Genomic DNA, 7,512 nt, shown 5'->3' on the forward strand with positions numbered 1-7,512 from the left:
CCTTCCCTTCCCTTCCCTCATTGTCTTCTGCTATTCTTGAATCAAAATATAGCTCAGAAAAAGACCACCACTCTTTGTAATGGTTTCATTGTGTCCACTGAAAGCCGTAGAGAAATGTTTTGGTCCTGCTAAACTGGGCTGCCAGACCTGCTCCCGAGCCAGTTCTGCAGACATGGTGTATTTGTGCATAGGCTGAGAGCTTACAGGTCTGCCATGGGAGTTCCTGCAACCATCTCACACTGCTGTCAGTTAGAAATTGGAAAAGCTGCAGTTTCTCCTCTCTGTATCAAAGGCAACTCGGATAAGCAGAAGCCAAGCAGTAAATCTCAAAAGAAGGCTTTGTCTAAAAAATCACAGTAACCCCCATGCTAACACTGACTCTGTAATGGAGATGGTTAATTCCCAGATAAGCCCAGATCAATAAGCCCGGGATGAAGCTTGCACATATCAACAACAAAGTCTCCTTCGTCCTCTAGTGGCTGCAGCACTGGGTGAGAGCTGACCAGGGCCGGGATGGGATATGCTTCCTAACTCTCACCCTCGACATCCCTGCTGCATCAGTGGCATTCATAGAACTCACCTGCTGAACCAAAATGGACTGAGAAAACCCTCCCTCCCCACTGCAGCGTGTCCCCTGAGCCCAGCCTGCTGATCACAGCATTCAGACTCGGGACACTGCTGCGATGGTGTGTAGCACAAAACCCTGGCTGACAGGCGACAGCCTGAGGAACAAAGAGCAGGAATGATTGTGTGGGTTTAAAACCAGATACATGCATCTCAGAGGGCAGAACTGCCTAGAAAAAGGACTTCTGCATTTGAGGGTTGTCTTGCAGTATAACAGGTGAATCTTTGACATCTCTCTTGTGAGGAGAGGGAGAAGGAGGAGGAGGAGGAAGAAGAGGAGGAGGAGGAGGGGGAGAGAGAGAGGGACAGGGAGAGGGAGAGGGAGAAAGAAAAAGAGAGAGAGGGAGAGAAAAAGAGAAGGAGAGAAAAAGAGAGGGAGAAGGAGAGGGAGAGAGAAGGCCACTTTGCAAGGAGAAAGCTCACATGCAGAAAGTGCTCATTTATTGTACAAGACTACAGCTGTGGAGACTGTGAAGGCTGTGTCACATTTTTCAGACACATTTTCCTACAGAGCCAGTACTGGGGGGAAAAATGTATGGGATTCAGTTTTCTGTGGTGCAAATTCAACATAATGGATACCACACTCTTCATTTGGGGCTGCTCTGTACCATAGGAAAACAAATGGACAGGGAATATTTATGCCCCACTCAAATCAATCCTTTCCTTGCTCTTACAACAGAGATCATCCCCAACCCTTGCTCTGCAGAAGGCTGTGTCTGTGGGCAGCTTGACTGGCCAGGGATTGAACACAAGAAAAACAGTGAGCACTCAGAGCTCGAAGAGTGAAATGGAGTCAACAGCAGAGCAGCATAGGGGGTAGATGACAGAGTGAGGCAAAATGTATGGTAGAAAAGAGTATGAATTAGTATTAGATGCAAAACATTTAGGATTTTTAAAAATGTTTACACAAAGCAGTTAAAGAATGTGGGAAAGTGCTAGGGAAACAAAAGGATTCTATATTTTTATGTCTACATTACTACTAACATTTTTTAGGCTATTCATAATGATGTTTAAGACTGAAAATCTCTGACATTACTTCAGGCAAGCAGACAGGCTAATCAAAGTGGCAGCAAAAGCTATAGCAGCAGTTTGGTGGGAAAAAATCATTATAGGTCCTTGTACAAACAAAATTCAGTTTTATTAACACAGAGAGAAAATCTTTATCTAGCTAGAAACCATTTTAACCTGAAAAGCAATAATGTCTCAAGTAAGTCCCTCTTCTAAATGGCTGTAAGTGCTTTTCTATGCAAGACTTATCATTTTAGAACAGCTGTAGTACCTTCTTGATTTGTTCTGCATCCACCTGACTGATCCTCTTCATTGCAGGGCACCAGCAGAAATCAGCTAAATCTTCCTGCTTCAAAATGATGGCAGTTTTGATAAGCTTCACCACCACTTCATTTGATGTTGTTAAGGTTCCTGCATGTGACCACAGCAAGCAGAACTCAGCAGCAGGCATTTAAATGTTGCCATCCACCACTTATGAATCCGAATGTTACCTTGCTGACTCCCTGTTCACAGATACTGCAGAATCACAGAATGTTAGGGGTTGGAAGGGATCTCAAAAGCTCATCCAGTCCAACTTCTCTGCTAGAGCAGGATGATCGAGAGTAGATCACACAGGAATGCATCCAGGCGGGTGGTGAATACTTCCATAGAGGGAGATTCCACAACCCCCCTGGGCAGCCTGTTCCAGGGCTCTGTCACCCTTACACTGAAAATATATTTCCTCATGTTTCCATGAAACTTCCTATGCCTCAACTTTCACCCATTGCCCCTTGTCCTGTCATTGGGCATCACCAAGAAGAGCCTGAACCTATCCTCTTGGCACTCACTACTTACATATTTGTAAATATTAAACATGAATGAGGTCAGCCCTCTGTCTCCTCTCCTCCAAGCTAAATAGCCCCAGCTCCCTCAGTCTCTTTTCATGAGGAAGATGTTCCACTCCCTTAATCATTTCTGTGGCTCTGTGCTGGACTCTTTCAAGCTGTTGTTCCCTGAGGCCAGAACGGAACACAGTATTACAGGTGCAGCCCCACCAGGGCAGAGTAGAGGGGAAGGAGAAATGTGATGACACAGTAAGTGGCAGAGGTATATGGGTATAAATGAACCATATGTCAAATTTTCATGCTTAAAGCAACCAAGATTTGGCTTCTTTTTCAAGCAAAGACACTAAAGATCTCCTGCTGACCAGGTGCCATGTTGGAGGAGGTAAAAGTGTGACAGAGGCATTTGCCTTTTCTCTCACTGCAGCTCTGCAGTCAATCTACTCAGAGAAGCTGAGAATCATAGAATCACAGAATCAACCAGGTTGACCTCCAAGATCATCCAGTCCAACCTATCCCCCAGCCCTATCCAGTCAACTAGACCATGGCACTAAGTGCCTCATCCAGTCTTTTCCTGAACACCTCCAGGGATGGTGACTCCACCACCTCCCTGGGCAGCCCATTCCAATGCCAATCACTCTCTCTGTGAAGAACTTCCTCCTAACATCCAGCCTAGACTTTCCCTGGCACAACTTGAGACTGTGTCCCCTTGTTCTGTTGCTGGTTGCCTGGGAGAAGAGGCCAACCCCCACCTGGCTACAATGTCCCTTCAGGTAGTTGTAGACAGCAAATTCTGAGTTTTGAGAATAAGAAGTAACTTGCAGAGCGAGAGTCGGGGAGGGACTACAGTCACTTAGATTTCATCTGATTGTTGGTATGCAACAGCAGAATACCAAGACAACACATTTTTGCATGATTTTTTAAACTAAAATCTGGGGAAGTTGTCTTGGTTACCCATTCTTCTCCAGTCAGACTCATCACTGTGAGGTTAAAAAGTTCATTCTTTGTGACTCAAAATGCTGAAGTTTCTCTTTCTATGTCTTCATGTGTCTCACCAGTAACAAAACCATGTGAAGAGCATTGCAGCTTCCCATAGCCTCAGAAGGCACCACGAGACTGACATCACACCTGAACAACACTGAGCTCGCAGGTGGCTCTGTTGTGATAGATTTCCAAGCAGCATGGCCACTGACATTGGTGGGGTAACCTGTGAATAAAGATACTTGGCAGGAAGAAACTTTATACAGTTAGGCTCCATTTATTTGATTTGTCCTCTGTTGTTGTGACCAATCAAATAGAATGGATTAGGTTGGAAGGGACCTCAAAGATCATCCAGTTCCAACCCCACAGAACAGGCAGACCTCCCTCTAGAACAGGTCACTCAAGACCTCATCCAACCTGGCCTTGAACACCTCCAGGGAGACAGCATCCACAGCCTCCCTGGGCAACCTGTTTCAGTGTCTCACCACCCTCACTAAAGAACCCTTTCCTAACATTCAGTTTAAATCTCCCCTCTTCGAGTTTAAACCCATTAGTCTTCATCCTGACATTACAAGACTTTGTAAATAGTCCCTCCCCAGCCTTTCTGTAGGCCCCCTTCAGATACTGGAAAGCCACTCCAAGGTCTCCTTGAAGCTTTCTCTTCTCCAGGCTGAAGAGTCCCAACTTTCCTAGATTGTCATCATAGCAGGGCTGCTCCAGCCCTCTGATCATCTTTGTGGCTGTCCTCTGGACTCACTCTACCAGTTCAATGTCCTTCTTGTATTGGGGGGTCCAGAATTGTACACAGATGATAACAGCAGCAGCAGCAGCAGCAACAACAACAACAGCAATAATAATAGTAATAAAACAACTGCATTTTAATCAACTTAGGCCAATAGAATAATCCCTGTTGGATCCCTATTTATCAAAGTAACCCTAAGAAATTACCATGAGAAAAAGAGGACACTTAAAGGCACCGACTGAAATTAAGGAAGCCTAAAGGCAATGCTTTTTCTAAGCCGTGTTGCTATTCAGCTCTCCCTGCGTCTCTGCTGGTTTATGCTAGCTCTGAGGTGTCCTCTGGTGGTTATAACATTAACGGGACCAGGCACTGACTGACCAAAGCTTTCCTGAGATTTTCAAACAAGTTCTCCCAAATGCAGACAACGAATCAGGTTAGATGTAAGGAAAACAGAAGATATTTTAATTAAAGACAAAACCCCCCAAACCCAAATGCAAACAAACAAAAAATAAAACAACCACCACAAAAAAGCCAATGCAACCCCCCAAAAAAACCCAAAACAAACCAACAATCAACCAAACAAATGAAAATAACAAAAGGAAAAAAACCCAACCAAAACCAAAAAGCCCTTTTAGGTACTAAAGTGGGGTATAAATTTCTCCATAGCATGGTGAGTTGCACACCCCTGTGGGTTTCAAGCATCATTGGATAAACCTTTGCTAAGGCAGTGACCTAGTGTGACACCCTGTGTTTTTCTGAGGCACATGATGGCTGCTTTGGTTATATTTTGCTCCTAACTCTATCAGAAGTGCCAGGAAATAGTTGGTGCCCTGCGATGCCTCAATGTGTGCAGCATAATGCTAACTCCACTCCACTCACGTTACTCAGCTGGCAGCCCATGGAACTGTTTGCAGGGGTGATGGTGGCCTCTGCAGTCCCAAAAATGTTCCCTTATGGAAGCTAAAAGCTTTGACACATACTGTGCAAACCTATGCTTATACAGACATACACTTTTTACTACATCATTGCTGCTTACAACAGTAAGTACAAACCTAATATAACTCGCTCTGCAGCAGAGGAATTGCAGGTCAGAGATGTGAAGCTCAGTTTCACTGCTACTTATTACAGAGAAAATCTCTGTAGGGTAAACATTGTCCAGGCTAAAAGCAGAGAAGGAATATGAACAGAAGGAAAGAATAAATCAGCATCTTAGGAGTACTTAACAATGTGACCCTTGCTCCTTCTATACTATTGACACTTAGTTCCTCGCCTTGAAATGAAAATATGTATCTAAGGCTTGAGGGGATAGCAGGGTATAAAGATTTTATTGGCATTCACTTGGTGTGTTACATCAGGAGAAATACAGCATGTAGGTCATCTCAAATTAGAGCCAGTAAAACTTTTATGTAGTCTTTCCCAGTACTTATATGATGCTTTCATCTCAGTGTTAGCCAAGTGCCATGTACCTTCAAAGTGCCTTGCTACATCACACTGTCAGGATTTTGTATCTTTTTCAGGTGTTTTGGGTACTGCCCTGCTGGAAGCCACAATAAAGAGATGTACCAAACCAAATGCATGGAGCTAAGAATGTTTTAAAATTATCACAGTATCACAGTATCACCAAGGTTGGAAGAGACCTCACAGATCATCAAGTCCAACCCTTTACCACAGAGCTCAAGGCCAGACCATGGCACCAAGTGCCACGTCCAAACCTGCCTTGAACAGCCCCAGGGACGGCAACTCCACCACCTCCCCGGGCAGCCCATTCCAGTGTCCAATGACTCTCTCAGTGAAGAACTTTCTCCTCACCTCCAGCCTAAATCTCCCCTGGCATAGCTTGAGGCTGTGTCCTCTTGTTCTGGCGCTGGCCACCTGAGAGAAGAGAGCAACCTCCTCCTGGCCACAACCACCCCTCAGGTAGTTGTAGACAGCAATAAGGTCACCCCTGAGCCTCCTCTTCTCCAGGCTAACCAATCCCAGCTCCCTCAGCCTCTCCTCGTAGGGCTGTGCTCAAGGCCTCTCCCCAGCCTCGTCGCCCTTCTCTGGGCATACTCAAGCATCTCAATGTCCCTCCTAAACTGGGGGGCCCAGAACTGAACACAGTACTCAAGGTGTGGTCTAACCAGAAGCAATTTTTTATCTCTCTCTAAAAGCAAGTCATGGAATCATAGAATCACAGAATCAGTCGGGGTTGGAAGGAACCACAAAGATCATCTAGTTTCAACCACCCTGCCATGGGCAGGGACACCTCACAATGCTGTCTGGAGCCTTATCCAGCCTGGCCTTAAACACGTCCAGGGATGGGCCTTTACTACCTCACTGGGCAACCCATTTTAGGGTCTCACCACCTTCATGGTGAAGAACTTCTTCCTACCATCCAATCTGAATCTACCCATTTCTAGCTTTGTTCCGTTCCCACTAGTCCTATCACCACTAAAAAGTCCCTCCCCAGCTTTCTTGTAGCCCTCTTAAGATACTGAAAGGTCACAATAAGGTCACCTAGGGGCCTTCAGCTCTCCAGACTGAACAGCCCCAACTCCCTCAGTCTCTCCTTATAGGAGAGATGCTCCAGCCCTATGATCAGTATTATTTTATTGGTTCTGGGCCATGCTGTATCAGCTGTGCAAAATGCCTAAGGAAAGGTTTCTAACAAAGGAAATCTCAGTGATGGAAAGCAAAATATCCATTGATGCTTTACTATATCTTTGTGAGTGGCACTGAACCAGACTGATGATAAGGAATAGTCTTACCTCAGCCTACTCATAAATCCATGGTGTCAGCTCAGCCTTGCTGTCTGTAGATGTCTGACCAGGAGTGAGGAGTTTGGGAAGGCCAGTGCGCACAAGCAGCGATGCCTCTCTGATGATGCTGGATATTCAGGACATAACCCTAACCACTCTTCACTTTCTGAATCTAGCTTAAGGAGCTACTGGGAGCTGAAAGGAAACAGAAATGGGGTTTTGTTGTGCATGAGAATATGCTGACTTTAAGATCTACACTGACATTTTTAGAGCTAGAAGTAACCGCTGTGTATTACAGAGAGAAACAGAATATCCTTTTTATGGTGGCATTGAATTGTACTTCAAATCCTGTGCACCACTGAATTTTAAACATTTGAATGGTGACAAAGTGAATATTACCTTTTTAAATACAAGGAAAGAGGCTGATGTGAGAGAAAGAGCAGGGGAAAAGCAAAATGATTCATAAAGACAGACTGCTTCAGTATGCTGAGTCCTTGTAAATAAGAGCTAATCCCAGAGAAAAGGATTTACAGGTGAAGGGCAGGTGCATAAATCATTACCACATTAATCTATGCATCATTTAATATTTACTGTA

General features: G+C 44.9%; 1 long non-coding RNA gene across 1 annotated transcript; it reads right to left on the minus strand.

The window, feature by feature from the left end:
* Nucleotides 1–1,740: 1,740 nt before the first annotated feature.
* LOC135179886 (uncharacterized) lies at nucleotides 1,741–7,042 on the minus strand. The gene is made up of 2 exons (XR_010304178.1): nucleotides 6,927–7,042; nucleotides 1,741–2,043 (listed from the first exon to the last, which is right to left on the minus strand). It is a non-coding gene; the product is annotated as an uncharacterized LOC135179886 (long non-coding RNA).
* Between the last annotated feature and the right edge of the window lie 470 nt (nucleotides 7,043–7,512).

Source organism: Pogoniulus pusillus, chromosome 12, assembly GCF_015220805.1.
Source record: "Pogoniulus pusillus isolate bPogPus1 chromosome 12, bPogPus1.pri, whole genome shotgun sequence".
Lineage (NCBI taxonomy): Eukaryota > Metazoa > Chordata > Aves > Piciformes > Lybiidae > Pogoniulus > Pogoniulus pusillus.